The sequence below is a fragment of the Mchenga conophoros genome, linkage group LG10, assembly GCF_057382185.1.
Source record: "Mchenga conophoros isolate Kocher_MC1m ecotype Shallow Benthic linkage group LG10, M_conophoros_male_GT1.1, whole genome shotgun sequence".
NCBI classification, from domain to species: Eukaryota; Metazoa; Chordata; class Actinopteri; order Cichliformes; family Cichlidae; genus Mchenga; species Mchenga conophoros.
Genome location: NC_140535.1, coordinates 25,957,240 through 25,971,646, shown reverse-complemented (window position 1 = coordinate 25,971,646; position 14,407 = coordinate 25,957,240). Strand labels below are relative to the sequence as shown.

At 38.6% G+C, this 14,407-nt stretch overlaps 1 long non-coding RNA gene across 2 annotated transcripts in view; it reads right to left on the bottom strand.

The window, feature by feature from the left end:
• Positions 1–14,407, bottom strand: part of LOC146566049 (uncharacterized) — a 143,362-nt gene that overhangs the window by 54,817 nt on the left and 74,138 nt on the right. Inside the window, exons 2-4 of one of the 2 annotated variants that reach the window (XR_014894182.1) lie at positions 9,223–9,462; positions 8,204–8,232; positions 5,952–6,117 (exon numbers count right to left, since the gene is read on the bottom strand). The exons of the other annotated variant lie outside the window; for it this stretch is intronic. This is a non-coding gene — a long non-coding RNA (uncharacterized LOC146566049). Of the gene's footprint in view, positions 1–5,951; positions 6,118–8,203; positions 8,233–9,222; positions 9,463–14,407 lie in introns of those variants that run through there. 2 annotated transcript variants of the gene reach the window in all.

Genomic DNA, 14,407 nt, shown 5'->3' with positions numbered 1-14,407 from the left:
AAGTGTTCTGTGAAGTTTTAAGAGCATATTTGCAGCAGCTGAGCACACTAATTACAATTCATTTTTAGCTGTTTGCTACCAAAGGTGTGACATCTAAGTGGTGGGTTTTAAAGAATGTGTATCACCAAGATGACAGACTGTTTACTTTGTTCATTTAATTTAGTGAAACTCCAAAACTCAACACATATGTACGGCATAAATAGATATAACACATCACAAATGCTAATTGCTGTATCAACTGCAGTCTAGTGTTAAATGCAAAGCTGGGTGCTATGTTACAGTAAGTAGATATGACTTACATGGGCTTTATCTGCCAACTAGGAAGCCATTTCTTCCCTACAAACCATTCTGCTGTGTTGCTTATCATGTTCTCACCTTCTGCAAAACCCATGAACATATGCAGTATGTTTATATTTAGGTTTTATTGTAGATTGCATTTGGCAAAAGGCAAAAGGTAAAAAAGGTAACAAGAAGCACTCTGAGAGCACAAACCCCCAAGACAGATTCATCTCAGGGTGCAGTACTGGATGTTCTATAGTTTCATTTTGACTTTGAAGCATACTTTAAGAAGTTAGTTCAGTAAAAACAATTGCAACATGCAGGTTTTTGTTATTTGCCCTGTTAAAACCCATTTTAACATACAGTAGTACAATTACTTTTAATATTTTTAACATATAAACGTCATAAATAAAGTGGAAAAAAGTTTTCAGTGAATTACTTATGTTCACATATTGTACATGTATTCACATTTTTATGTATTTAAAAGGTTATAACTTGTTACTGTAATGTACCTAACAAAGCCATAATACAATAATGTATTTACAATCCCCATATATCATTCCCTATTTACTGTAACTATATGTTGTCAATACAAACAACAGCAGTAAAACAAGACATTTTAAATAGCTTTATATAGCCTTATTATAACTTCAATATAAATCTACTGACCTTCTAATTTTGTCAGAATTAATTCGAAACTTTTTGAACTGTCGTGTTTACAGAAAGAACTATGACACACATGCACACACTCTACCAAATCATAACATCCTTGGTGAATGTAATAAATGGTATTCTCAAAATGTTGTTGACAACAGGAGGTCACCGAAAGGGATTACTGCATTCTTCCCAAGATATGCATGTAATACACCATTTGTGCACCAGTGACAGAACTAAATTGGAAAAGACACAAGAGTTAGATTTGTCTGGCATATGTTAGCTATCAGTGTCAGCTGATGTTAATTCATTAAACTAATGTTCTATATTCAGTGCTCAACAGATGCTAAAGTGGAAATTGCATGTTAACATATAAACCTGTTCTTTAAAAGCTAACCATTCACAGGTATAGCCACATATTGTTTCCATTTTCCATGAAATTGGATGTCAAATTCCGTATTCAAGTTTATTATTAACAGGACGTTTGCATTAGTTGATGGACAGCATATCATATCTGCCTGAAATGACTTCATTAAATGTTGTCATGATTCATTTAGAGGACTCTGACAGGACAGACTGGACAGGTGTCATGTACAAGCAATGACATGAACACCTAATTCCGTGCTAGCGCTTGGCTGATTATACCTCAATCAGAGTATGTTTATTTGCACAATGTCATTATTTACTATCCATTTAACTGGTGTGTTATACAGTACATCCTTTTTTTTCTTTTTTATGATAATTTGCTTCTATTGTAAAGTCTGTTTTGTTTGCTGCAATTTCCCCACACAAGCTTTCATTCAGCAATCGAACAATCCCCAACATTGTTTTGTCATTACCCTTCTATAAAAGCACAAGAACCTTTGTGTTGAAAAGCAGCTGGAAAAGGACTGAATGACAGCGAGCAAGAGTGAGAGGACAATGCCCACCTCAAGAAAAGGATGCAGTTGGCTGGGGAAGGACAGAGCTGCTTACCAGGGTGGTTAATGTTAGAAGAAGAATGTGTGCTGACAAGATAAATAGGTAACTGAGAGTCCTGGGTTGGGGTTGCAAGTGCTACGTTGAAGACAGATTAGATGTGTCACTAGAGCCAAAGAACATTGTAGTGACAATGTCACTGACAGTGAGCAGTACTAGGCCTTAAATGTGACAGCACTTTAACCTCCTCACTCAGAGTTCCAGTAAAGGAATTGGAGGAGTTAAATCATGTGTTTGAACTGTCCTCACCCAAAGTTAGTTGATCAATTTAACAATGTCTGCAAACAGCAAAGTCAGTCAGTCCGCTTTCTTGTTTCAGAATTAAATGTAGCAACACTTGATGGATAAATAAATAAATAAACATAATGGCAAGCTTACAGTCCCAGCTCTGCCTTTCACCCTTTGACAGCTAGAACAGGATATATCCCCCCTGAATTGGAGAAGTAAATGAATGGATGGATCAGAGAGGATCAAGCTTATCCGTTTATGATTTCAGCTTTTTGTGCACAACCATCAGGTCAGCATTTGTGATTTGAGTAAGACTGATTGAGAATATGGAATATGGGTAGCCTTAAAGTAACCTAGTAACATGGTAAAGTAAGAAGGTGACAAAAGTTAACATTATTTGTTTACCATGAAAAATGGGAAGGGCAACTTCCAGAGCTGAAAGACGAAGACAACATGGAAGTGCAGATCCTCTCTGTGGCACTGGAGGCTGTCAGACCAATTTTACCTTTTTTTTTTTTTTGGAAACTTCGCCACCTGGATACTGTAGTGGCAATGGTTGTTTTGATTGAAAGAGGCTGCTGGAGCCCATCAGTTTGCTAGACTTCACCGCCACTACGTTGAGTTATTAAGCTGTCTCTTTTTGTGTGATTTGCAATTTCTGTAGTCTTTTTAATCCTATATCTAACAAATAACATGACTTGTTCTGTGGTACAAAGTCTCAATTGGCGCTTAGAATCTGGCTTTAGCTGGCCAATACGTGTGGCCGTGTGTTCCACCCCACAGTTTGCTAACAACATAGTAAACATTAGCTGATAACATGCTGGCAACATGGCAACATGACAAAATGCTAACATTGATTGTTATTGTAAGCATGTACCACGCTGGCCATAGCATTAAGTTTTTTTGTTTTTAAAAGCCTCAGGTCTATTTCTAAAAATCTGTTTACTGACTACTTAAAATTTATGTGTCGAATTGATCTTACTCTCCTACTCTCTAGCTTTTAATGAACTCTCTCTACCTTGAGCACAACTGTGCCATAAATATTGAGCCTTATTTTTGGTTCTTGCAAATTTGACCACAGTCCTCCTTCATAAACCTTACCAGGCCGCCGCACCATGGGCCTAGACAGAGAAAATGTTAGCACCTTGTAAGTGGAAAAACAAAACGAAATTTGGTTTTATTGGCTCACTGATGTGAAGACAGGCAGTCAAAAGAGTACCTCAGTATAGCAAGAATACTCAGATCAAAACGTACTGAGTAGACTACAAAAGAGTGTTGGTCGTGCTCGATGCACCTTTTCTTTAGATTTGACCTCTGTAATTGAATTTGAACAAAGATAATCCATGTTGTCCAGCCTGCCATGTAATTACAACAGCTTATGATCTCTCTGGATAGTTTCCAGGGAGAGGATGTGTCAGCTTATGCTCCGTTTGAATAAAGCAGTCAATAACTCATCAATAGTAGCGAGTGAATGAGTGAACACAGCAGCATGTTCTTTCTTACAGACACTCCCTACTCACAAATTATACACTGCCTCACACACACACGTGCGCACACACAACTAGATACATGGGAGAGGCTTCAAAATGCTCAAGCACGTATGCAGCTACTGCATTGCACGTACACAGGAAACATGAATAATCTCAGAACTATTATTATTATTAAAAACAACTAGTGGCTACTTGATCCACAGACACTAGCTCATACTCAAAAGAGTACTACACAGCAATGTGTGCTGTGTAGTACAAAAGAGTCACAACCAAAGGAGAAAAAAATGTTCTATTGATTTTTAATTTAAATTTACATGAAAATGACACAAAAAGTCTCTAAAAGCTGCTTCAAACAAAGTTCTTTACACACAAGTTCTTTAAATGACATTTAGAAGGTAAATAATGATTTTATTCAACGCTGAAATACGTTAAATGTGTTACCTTTGTTATTCATTTGTGTGAAGAATGACAACATATTCTCTTACTGTTCTGCATATATTCACACTTCCTTCATCACCATTTTTAATATGTAAACTGTTTTCTCTTTTTTTTTTTAAATACATTTTTATGACTTGTAGCTCCATTTACGTTAGTTTTGAAAAATGACACGGAAGAAAACTGATAATTGCTTTTGCTTTTTATTGGAATAACTGTGCTAAATGTCACTAAATTGTAGACCTCTGATCAGACAAAAACACATGATTTAAGACGAGGAAACTGTTAGCTTTCAAAATATATGAATTCATCACATAAGTATTCAAGAAATTAACTGCACCACTGATCATCACTGATCCCTATTAGCCCAGTAAATTTATTCAGTAATTTATCACTGACATTATATGTTATGTTGATAAAATGTTTATATCTTATACCTTTATATAGTGGGTATTAGAACACTGCCATGCTCTTTGTTAAATCCAGAACTGAATTCAAAATCCTGCTCCTCACATACAAGGTCTTCAATAATCCAGCCCCATCTTATCTTAATGATCTTGTAGTACCATATCACCCCATTAGAGCACGTCACTCTCCCACTGCAGGCTTACTTGTTGTTCCAAGAGGATTTAAAAGTAGATTCGGAGTCAGAGCCTTCAGTTTTCAGGCCCCTCTTCTATGGAACCAGCTTCCAGTTTGGATTTGGGAGACAGACACTATCTCTATTTTAAGATTAGGCTTAAAGTCTATTTTTTGTTAAAACTCCTTTCTCACTAACTATGTGTAATAGACCTCTCTGCATTGAATCATACTTGTTATTAATCTCTGGCTCTCTTCCACAGCATGTCTTTTATCCTGTCTTCCTTCTCTCTCCCCAACCAGTTACAGCAGATGGCCGCCCCTCCCTGAGCCTGGTTCTGCTGGTTTGTTTCCGTTAAAAGGGAGTTTTTCCTTCCCACTGTTGCCAAAGTGCTTGCTCAAGGGGGTCATATGATTGTTGGGCTCTGTATGTATTATTGTAGGGTCTACCTAACAATATAAAGCTCCTTGAGGAGACTGCTGTTGTGATTTGGCGCTATATAAATAACACTGAATTGAATTGAATTGAATTAAAACTGATAAATCTTCTTGGCTTGATTGAAACTGATTTAAACACAGCTTTGAGATGCACACAGGACTGCTCTGAATCCTTTTACAGAAGCAACTAAATCTATATACATGTATATGGTATGGTTTTGTTCTGTCCTGAGACCCCTCTGTTCTCACATTGTCATGCTAGGGAAGCCCAACAGCAATAAGAACCATGTACAGAAGAGTGAAGGCACCAGTGACAACTTATATGGCTCTAAGTTACACATATCTGAAAAGATAAGGCTAGGGTGAAATTTTGGTGCAAAAGAACTGACGATGCACAACAGTTGCAGGCACCTTAAACTCCTAATCCCAAAAGCTTGGATACTGTGTAAAATTTGAATGCAATGATTTGAAAATGTTATAAAAAACATACTTAGAATAGAACTTAGAAAACACATGAAATGTTTAAATTGAGAAAATATATTGTTTTAAGAAAAGACTAGCTTGTTTTGATCAACACATCCCAAAAGAGTTGGGACAGGGCCGGTGTTTCGCACTCTTCTTGTAACATTCTGTCGACATCAGTTATGTGTTTTTAATATTTTCTTTTACAAAACTGAAGCTCTACCGCACAGAGGAAGAACACAAATCAGGTTTTGAAATTCATTAATAATCTCATCCTTTGAGATTATGTCTCCAGTGAGCAACATTAAATTTGAATCATTTTCAAAAACAGAGGCATTTTTATTTTATTCAATCATTTTCTTTTTAAATTTCCCCTCCTTTCACAACAAAGACTAAATACAGGTGTCATTTGCGTTGTCTAGGGGATGAATGATGAATGCAGTTCAGTTGCTATCCAATTTTCCTCCTCCGTTGGCTTCTTCGGGCATTTAACGGTTTGACTGAGTGATGTATGTCCTGAGTGTGTCACACCAATTCCTGCTGCTGCTCACAGGATTTTCAAGACAAGGAAATGCTGCAAAAACATGGTGAGAGCAATTTGTTTATCAAAAGGCAAAGGCGACGGGGAAAAACAATTCACCGCTTGTCAGAAATGAAGTCGTAAATATTGTAAGACACAATCATAGACAGACTGATGTAACCCTGTCAATGTGTGCATAACCTTTACAACCAGAGATTTTATGGTATGTTTACCAAATTGCTTAATAATAATATAATATATTATAAATATAATAATAATGCTGTGTTCCTGCTTAAAAGGAATGTTACACCCCGGCCTAGGCAACCGGGGTGCAACGCAGGAAAATAAAAATAAGGAAAATAAAACCACGAAGGCCCTCCACCAAAATCCCAAAACGAAGGTGTCTCAAACGAAAATATTAACAAACCCATTCACAGCTATTTACAACAGACTATTTATTTACAACAAAAACACCAAACTATTTACAACACGGGGGAGATCGCGACCATGACATACTGAAACACAAGGCTTAAATACATAGAAGGAGCAATCAGGGAATGGACCACAGGAGGGAAACACAGCTGGGGCAAATTAGAACTGACGAGACAGGGAAAATGTAAACTGAACACACTAAGATAACACAGACTTTCAAAGTAAAGCAGGAAATACATAACAGTCACGCAAAAACAAAACACTGACACACCGAAACGTAACATTTCCCCCTACCCAAAAATCAAACATGTAACCCCAAGTGAAATGTTTGATCAAAACCGGATGAAGGCTGGTGGAGGCTGGAGCGGTCCCACGGACCCTCCAGCGAAGACGGATGAAGTCTGGAGCGGTCCCACGGACCCTCCAGCGAAGGCAGACGAAGGCTGGAGCGGTGCCTCGGACCCTCCAGCGAAGACAAACGAAGACTGAAGCGGTGCCTCGGACCCTCCAGCAAAGGCAGACGAAGGCCGGAGCGGTGCCTCGGACCCTCCAGCGAAGGCGGACGAAGGCTGAAGCGGTCCCTCCAACGGACCCTCCAGCGAAGACGGACGAAGGCTGATGAAGGCTGGAGCGGTCCCACTGACCCTCCAGCAGACGAAGGCCGGAGCGGTCCCTCGGACTCTCCAGCGAAGGCAGATGAAGGCTGGAGCGGTCCCACGGACCCACCAGCGAAGACAGACGGCTGAAGCGGTCCCTCCCTCGGACCCTCCAGCGACGGCGGACGGCTGAAGCGGTCCCCGGGCCCTCCAGCGAAGACAAACGAAGGCTGACGAAGGCTGGAGCGGTCCCACTGACCCTCCAGCAGACGAAGGCCGGAGCGGTCCCTCGGACTCTCCAGCGAAGGCAGATGAAGGCTGGAGCGGTCCCACGGACCCTCCAGCGAAGGCGGATGAAGTGTGGAGCGGTCCCACGGACCCTCCAGCGAAGACAGACGGAGGCTGGAGCGGTCCCTCGGACCCTCCAGCGAAGGCGGATGAAGGCTGGAGCGGTCCCTCGGACCCACCAGCGAAGACAGACGGCTGAAGCGGTCCCTCCCTCGGACCCTCCAGCGACGGCGGACGGCTGAAGCGGTCCCCGGGCCCTCCAGCGAAGACAGACGGAGGCTGAAGCGGCCCTCGGACCCTCCAGCGATCCCGGACGAGCCCCCATATGTTACACCCCGGCCTAGGCAACCGGGGTGCAACGCAGGAAAATAAAACCACGAAGGCCCTCCACCAAAATCCCAAAACGAAGGTGTCTCAAACGAAAATATTAACAAACCCATTCACAGCTATTTACAACAGACTATTTATTTACAACAAAAACACCAAACTATTTACAACACGGGGGAGATCGCGACCATGACATACTGAAACACAAGGCTTAAATACATAGAAGGAGCAATCAGGGAATGGACCACAGGAGGGAAACACAGCTGGGGCAAATTAGAACTGACGAGACAGGGAAAATGTAAACTGAACACACTAAGATAACACAGACTTTCAAAGTAAAGCAGGAAATACATAACAGTCACGCAAAAACAAAACACTGACACACCGAAACGTAACAGGAAATGTGTCAACTTTTCACTGTCATAAAGCATAAAATGAAAAGAACACACTGTTTACTCAGAGGTTGTGTAGAGTTGATACTTTATTCTGTTATTTACCTCTAGCAGCTTTCTGTATCTCAGTCACACTGGATGACCATGGAACGACAAAGAAGCATTATTTACTATATTTTTAATTACTCTACATTTTCTCACAGATATTGAAACTCTTTAACTTGCACTATTGACCTACTATGAGCCAATATAATATTTTTAAATGCAGACTAACCACATTGTGCAATTACTTTCAGACAAAATACAAACATTGATGCAAACTTTGGTGTAGCTCTAATTCAAAATGAGTATTACTTTAAAAAAAAGAAGAAGAAGAAGAAGAATTTGTCTTACTGTCATAATGTATTTATGTTTTCACTGTGGGTATGAATAATTTGTAAAATATTATAATTTTATTTACATGTTATAGAATCGCCAAATGTTTTGAAAAAATAATTCTGTAATGAATACATTGTAAACATTAATTTTTTTTAAAACAATTACTGCATATTGCGTTCTCTTTGAACTGTCACTTGTATTAGTATCATCCTTGATTGGTATTTTCTAAACTACATTTAAAATAATATACATAACATATTTTAAAGTATTATCACTTAGCAGCCTGTAGCAACAATATGCCTCACAGCTTGCTATGAATGTCAAATCTTTCTCTTGCAAATCCGACAGTCACTAATTCAGACCTTTTTTTTAAATTGTTTTCCTCTCTGGATTTATACCCACAGCCACTTTATTTGTACATATGTTGAACTCCTCATTAACATAAATGTCTAGTCAACCAATCACATGGAAGAAACTGAGTGCATTTAGTCATCTAGACAGGTCAAGATCTACATCAGAATTTAAGTGGCTTTTCATGGCATGGTTGTTAGTGCCAAATGAGCTGGGATTTTCCAATGTAGAATAAAGCCATAGAAAGATAACAGTAACTAACCACTCATTACAACCAACCATTTCTGAATGTACAACATGTCAAAACTTGAAGCAGTCTCGATTTCATTGCACACTAGTGTCAGCATTTCCCTGCCCTACTACCAACTGAACATGATTTAAATTCCTAATCTTACCTGAGTATTGTTGCTGACCATGTCTATCCCTTTATAACCACACTGTACCCATCTTCTGATGGCTGCTTCCAGCAGGATAACACGCCATGTCTCAAAAGCTCAAATAATCTCAAACTGGTTTCTTTAACATAACAATGGCTTCACTGTACTCATTGGTCTCCACAGTAACCAGATCTCAATTCAACAGAGCACCTTTGGAATGTGGTCGAATGGAAGATTCACAGCATGGATACGCAGCCCCTGTTAGGGGAGATGAAAGAAAAACTGTGAATATATAAAAAATTACATGTGCAATTATAATTAAAATATAATCCCATTGCATTGTCCATGAAAGCTACTTGCACAGTAGCTCGCTCTATATTGAATTCAATATTCAATTCAATCAATGAAAGCCATTGAAGAATTCATACAAAGGCCACTAATTACAATTAGCCTACAACAATAACTATTATACTGCAGGCCAATACTGTCAGCGCTAACAATAGTTAATGAGTGACATGTACAGAAGTGGACAAAAGATGTTTTTAGTCAAAAGACATAAATTAACAATGAACCACACCACACTAAGAACAAGATGGATTGATTGTGATAGATTTTTTCCCCCCCAATCAGAAGACTCCTGTGAGGGCTTCAGGGCAGATCTTTTGGATTAACACATCTCAAGTTTAAGGAAGCTGTCTTATTCTTATTGTTATCACTTCCACACAAGCTCAACCTTAATTGGACAGGGCTATAAAACTCTGAATTTTGACTGTACAAATTTAGATACCAATGCTAAGTCACGGGTCTCTTGCGGCATACAAGGCACAGAGCTACTTCCTTCATGCATTTTAAGTATGTGTTGTCAGAAGGCAAAAATCAGAATTTTAACATTTTTGGGGTAGGTTTACATTCTAAATAGAGAGATTGGTTGAAATCTGTCAACAGCAACAAGATTGAGAGGTCCCAGGGACAACCCACAGTCTGTGTCCAAATCCTATGTACCACCGCCAGAACTCAGAATCCCCTCCGATTAAGCCTAGCCAACTGACAGATTTCAGTCTTCTGTCACTTTCCCTCCCTTCATCCTTTTTTGCCATTTTTCATTCACTTTCCATTCCTCTGATCTTTTACTGTCCCTTTAATAATATTTGCTTGTTTTTCAGCTTTCGTTTTTTTTTTAAATATACCTGCTTCTCACATGGTGGCATAGTGGCATCCCCAAGCAGAAGATGTGGACATTACAAGAAGAGTGAGGGGGGTGAGCTTGGTGGGTCGATCTGAACTTGCACACAGCAAGCCTCACTTGGTGCCAGGGCCTTGCTGGATGCCAAGTTTTCTGTGTGACTGTGTGTATATGGACTCTTGGCAATCATTGTTAGCCAAAAGCCAAAGTCTGCCTCTGTGCAGACTTCTGCATGAATCTCTTCAGGGGCTCGCAACCTTTTTTTGGCAGATGAGCCCACATTATCTTAAATAGATAACTATCATATCTGATATCATATCTCACAGTACAATAATATTGAATGGGTTGCATTGTTGTATTTTGTCATGTTTCTCAGGTCTTTGTCTGAATTTCTACGAACATTATTGCTAAGGATTGTCTTATTGCATTGGAGTCACACTGGGTTAAATATGTACACTTGGGTTTTAAGGGGTATTTATTATTTTCTTCTTTTTTTTTTTTTTTTTTTTTTTTTTTTTTTTTTGGGTTGTATGGAAGCCCCAAACGCAATTTCATTGTTCTTGACAATGACAATAAATAAATAAATACTAAAATACTAAAATACTAGAAATTACAACAACTTATAAATGATTTAAAGACTGCACTTTAATACTATCTTGGACATATTCTGTTTCTTTTCCAGCTGCAGTTACTCGTGTTATGTAATAACTATAATGATTACTTCTCAAGCATCACATTTACATAATGACCTATGACACAAAAGAGACCACATTAAAAAGGAGGGGGAAATAAAATACAAAAATTAAAAATCACAAAATCAAAGACGAAGAGTACAAAAAATAAATATAAAAATAAATATAAAAATAACAAATCACAACAGAGCCATATTCACTCCAGCTACGTATTTGTCCTGCCCATTTTCAGCACAATAGGCTGTTAAACACAGCACTTAATTTGAAAGGTCAAATTGAAAGAAGGGAGAGATAAGGATTTGGTGTACCAATGAGTACATAAAGCGCCACCATAAAGCATTACCAGTATTTTAGGTAATGTTTCTGTCTTCTTCACTGCCCTCTTACACTGTCTCCCTCGTCACTTCATCGCTCTACTCTCTGTCACACAAGCACCCTCAACCACAAGTACAAACACACTCCAGAGGAGCCAAGGTCAACACTCACTCACAGATGTACATCTGTAGATGGCAAGTGATCTGAAAACCAGTGACACAGACTGGAAGATTTGAGGCGACTGGTATAAAAATCAACAAAGCTGCAGTGGTTAATCTTTGCTTTGATCATAAACAGTGCAGCCACACTGTTTGGATTTTCTTTTCTTTTCAATACAGATGCTTATTATAGAAAAAATTGCAGCTTCTAAGATTAGAGCTGAGTGAATGGAGTAAATTGAATGAAATCTCTGTGGGCTTCATAAGTTTTCATACCTTCCCCACTGTGGATGAAAACACTTCCAGTATCAGAAAAACGTATAATACACTGTAGCATTTCCACATAAAACCAACCTGCTACACTACAGCAAAAATAGAGCTGGCAGTATGGCAAGGTTCGTTACCTTATATATTGCAGAGTCTTCTGCACCCAGTCTTCAAACACATGATCTATCTGTGGCCTTTTAAGAGGAAATGTCAAATCAGCGCCTATGATGAGGTCTGGACGAGAACAACCAATGGGGCATCACTTTTACGTGGAAAAATAACAAGCGCGCCTATCCTCTGCAACGCACAAAAATGTCCATCGTCAGTCATTTAGTCTGGTATTGATTCTTAAAATTGTTTTTGGAGTCAGGAGATGATAGCAGGAAGTATTATAAATCACTTCACTAGTGTCAAAAAACCTTACTATGTAAGTTGTGGAAGTTACGGCATGGATGGGAAAAGTGTGGAAAAAATATTTTGGGATTTTTTGATTATTTTGTAAGTACAGTTATTTTTTTTAGTATTCATCATAATAAAATAACATGATGTTTAGAATCTCCAGATATCTTTCTCTGACTATATGAAGTCAGTACAAGCAACGGCAGTATCTAAAAGAAAGAAGCTCTATATACAACGCATTGACCTTCAGATCAATCTATTGTTATAAAGAAGAGGTCAGATGTGACATGATGCTTTAAATCGTCCTATATGCTGTCAATGCACACCACACTTGTGAGAATCATAGTCTCTAGGTTTTGAGGCTTTTTTGTCAATTTCTGAACAATAAATCATGATGTTACCCTTGAAGACTTTGGTGGATATAAGCCAGATTTTAATGGATTGTCAACATGAACCCACTCTACACCTGGTTTTATCCAAATTCATTCAAAACCTATTAAACTACTGTGGTTTTGACACATACACATGCACACAACCAAAAACATAAACTCCTTGGTGGAAGTAATGATGCAATGATAGAGCTATATTTTATTCTCAGTATAACACATACACACAATGATAAACACAGTATGTCCTACATGTTGCTGCCATTAAATTCAAAAAGAGCAAATATTTTTCCTAAAACAAGTTTTATAAAATATATCTACTTCTAGGCGTAAGCATGTGTTGCAGGCTTGCAGCACCAGCAATCACCATGTAAAAATATAAACAAAATTATTGTACGTAGTTTAAATGTTTGTAGTGTACAAAGGATTATTATAATTGTAGAATGATTTTGACATCCACTCTGCAAACAGAGGATAAATTAAAAAGTGTAAAAAAAAAAAAAAAAGGTGAGTAAAGTCCAAACTTTATTAAGCCTTTCATCAAAGTGAAATTTTAAAAAAAAAACCTGGCCAGCGTGTTCTCTGAGCTGCTTGGGGCATCCAGGCCCACACACAGTGAGGCAATGTTTAGAGAAAATGATGAAGCAAGAATGAGAAGGCAACAAGCCAAGCACATGAGAATTGGTATGGTTTACAGTACACTATCCTTACAAGAAGCCACTAAACTCTTTTTAAGGTTAGAGTCTGTTTCTATACTTTAGAACATATTCAAAACCTGGAATGTTTAGAGTTCAAAATAAGGTCTTTCAGGTGTATTTCCTATTTCAAACTCCACTATTATCATAAAAAACAGCAAAACACGTGTTCTGGGCAAAGAATATTACACTGGGTAGTTATCTTTATTTACAATTCCACAGTTGTGTCTCTTTGCATTGGTATTTGCCAGCACAGATGAACAGAACACCCAGTACCCAGTAGCACATAGCTTGATGTAGATGATGCTGTACATAGGTCAAATGCTGACTGGGTAAAAAAAAAAAAAAAGCAGACTGGAACAGGGAAAGGAACAACAATGGAACTTACCTTAAATGACCTTAAATGGGTAAAGCACTGAAAAAACCCCATTAAAGAGTGAAAAATGTAGCACAATACCTACAGACAGTGGCTGAATTGTACTTGAAATGGACACTCAATTTCATTTCAGCTCTTTGTATGTTACAATTTCACTCTTCCCTGCAGCTGGTGAGGACCGACAGTAGCACAAGTAACATCAACCCACAGACACACACACAGTTGTTTGTGGCACTGCCACCCCCCTAGTGACACTAAGCGGCAACAACATGTGGATGATAGTCTGCAAAGATCTCTGCAGGGTGTGAATAGAACCATATTGGAGCCCTCAGGGAGTCCCCAGGACTGTCAGGTCTGAAAGTGGATACAGAGAAACATAAAGCCATCCTAATGTAGGAACTGCTCAAATAACAAATGTGTCAGAGAAACAGCCAATTAATTCTGTTTGTGAAATGCTTTTAAGTGGCAACAAACAGCATCTGTGCATGTATACACCAAACCCTATAGCATCATCTTTTCAATTCATTCCTAAATGTTGACCTGAATAAGGCCCAACACTTCAGTGTGAAAGAGAAGAACAAAATAGGCAATAGCGCTTTTTCAACATACTTTCATTTATCATAAAGCGCCTTGAAGGAAAATATAAATTACAGACGGAGAGAGAATAGAACTGCTGTTGGTCCAACAGCCAAGCTCAACCTCATTCAATCATACCAATGTCTGTGTTTAGTT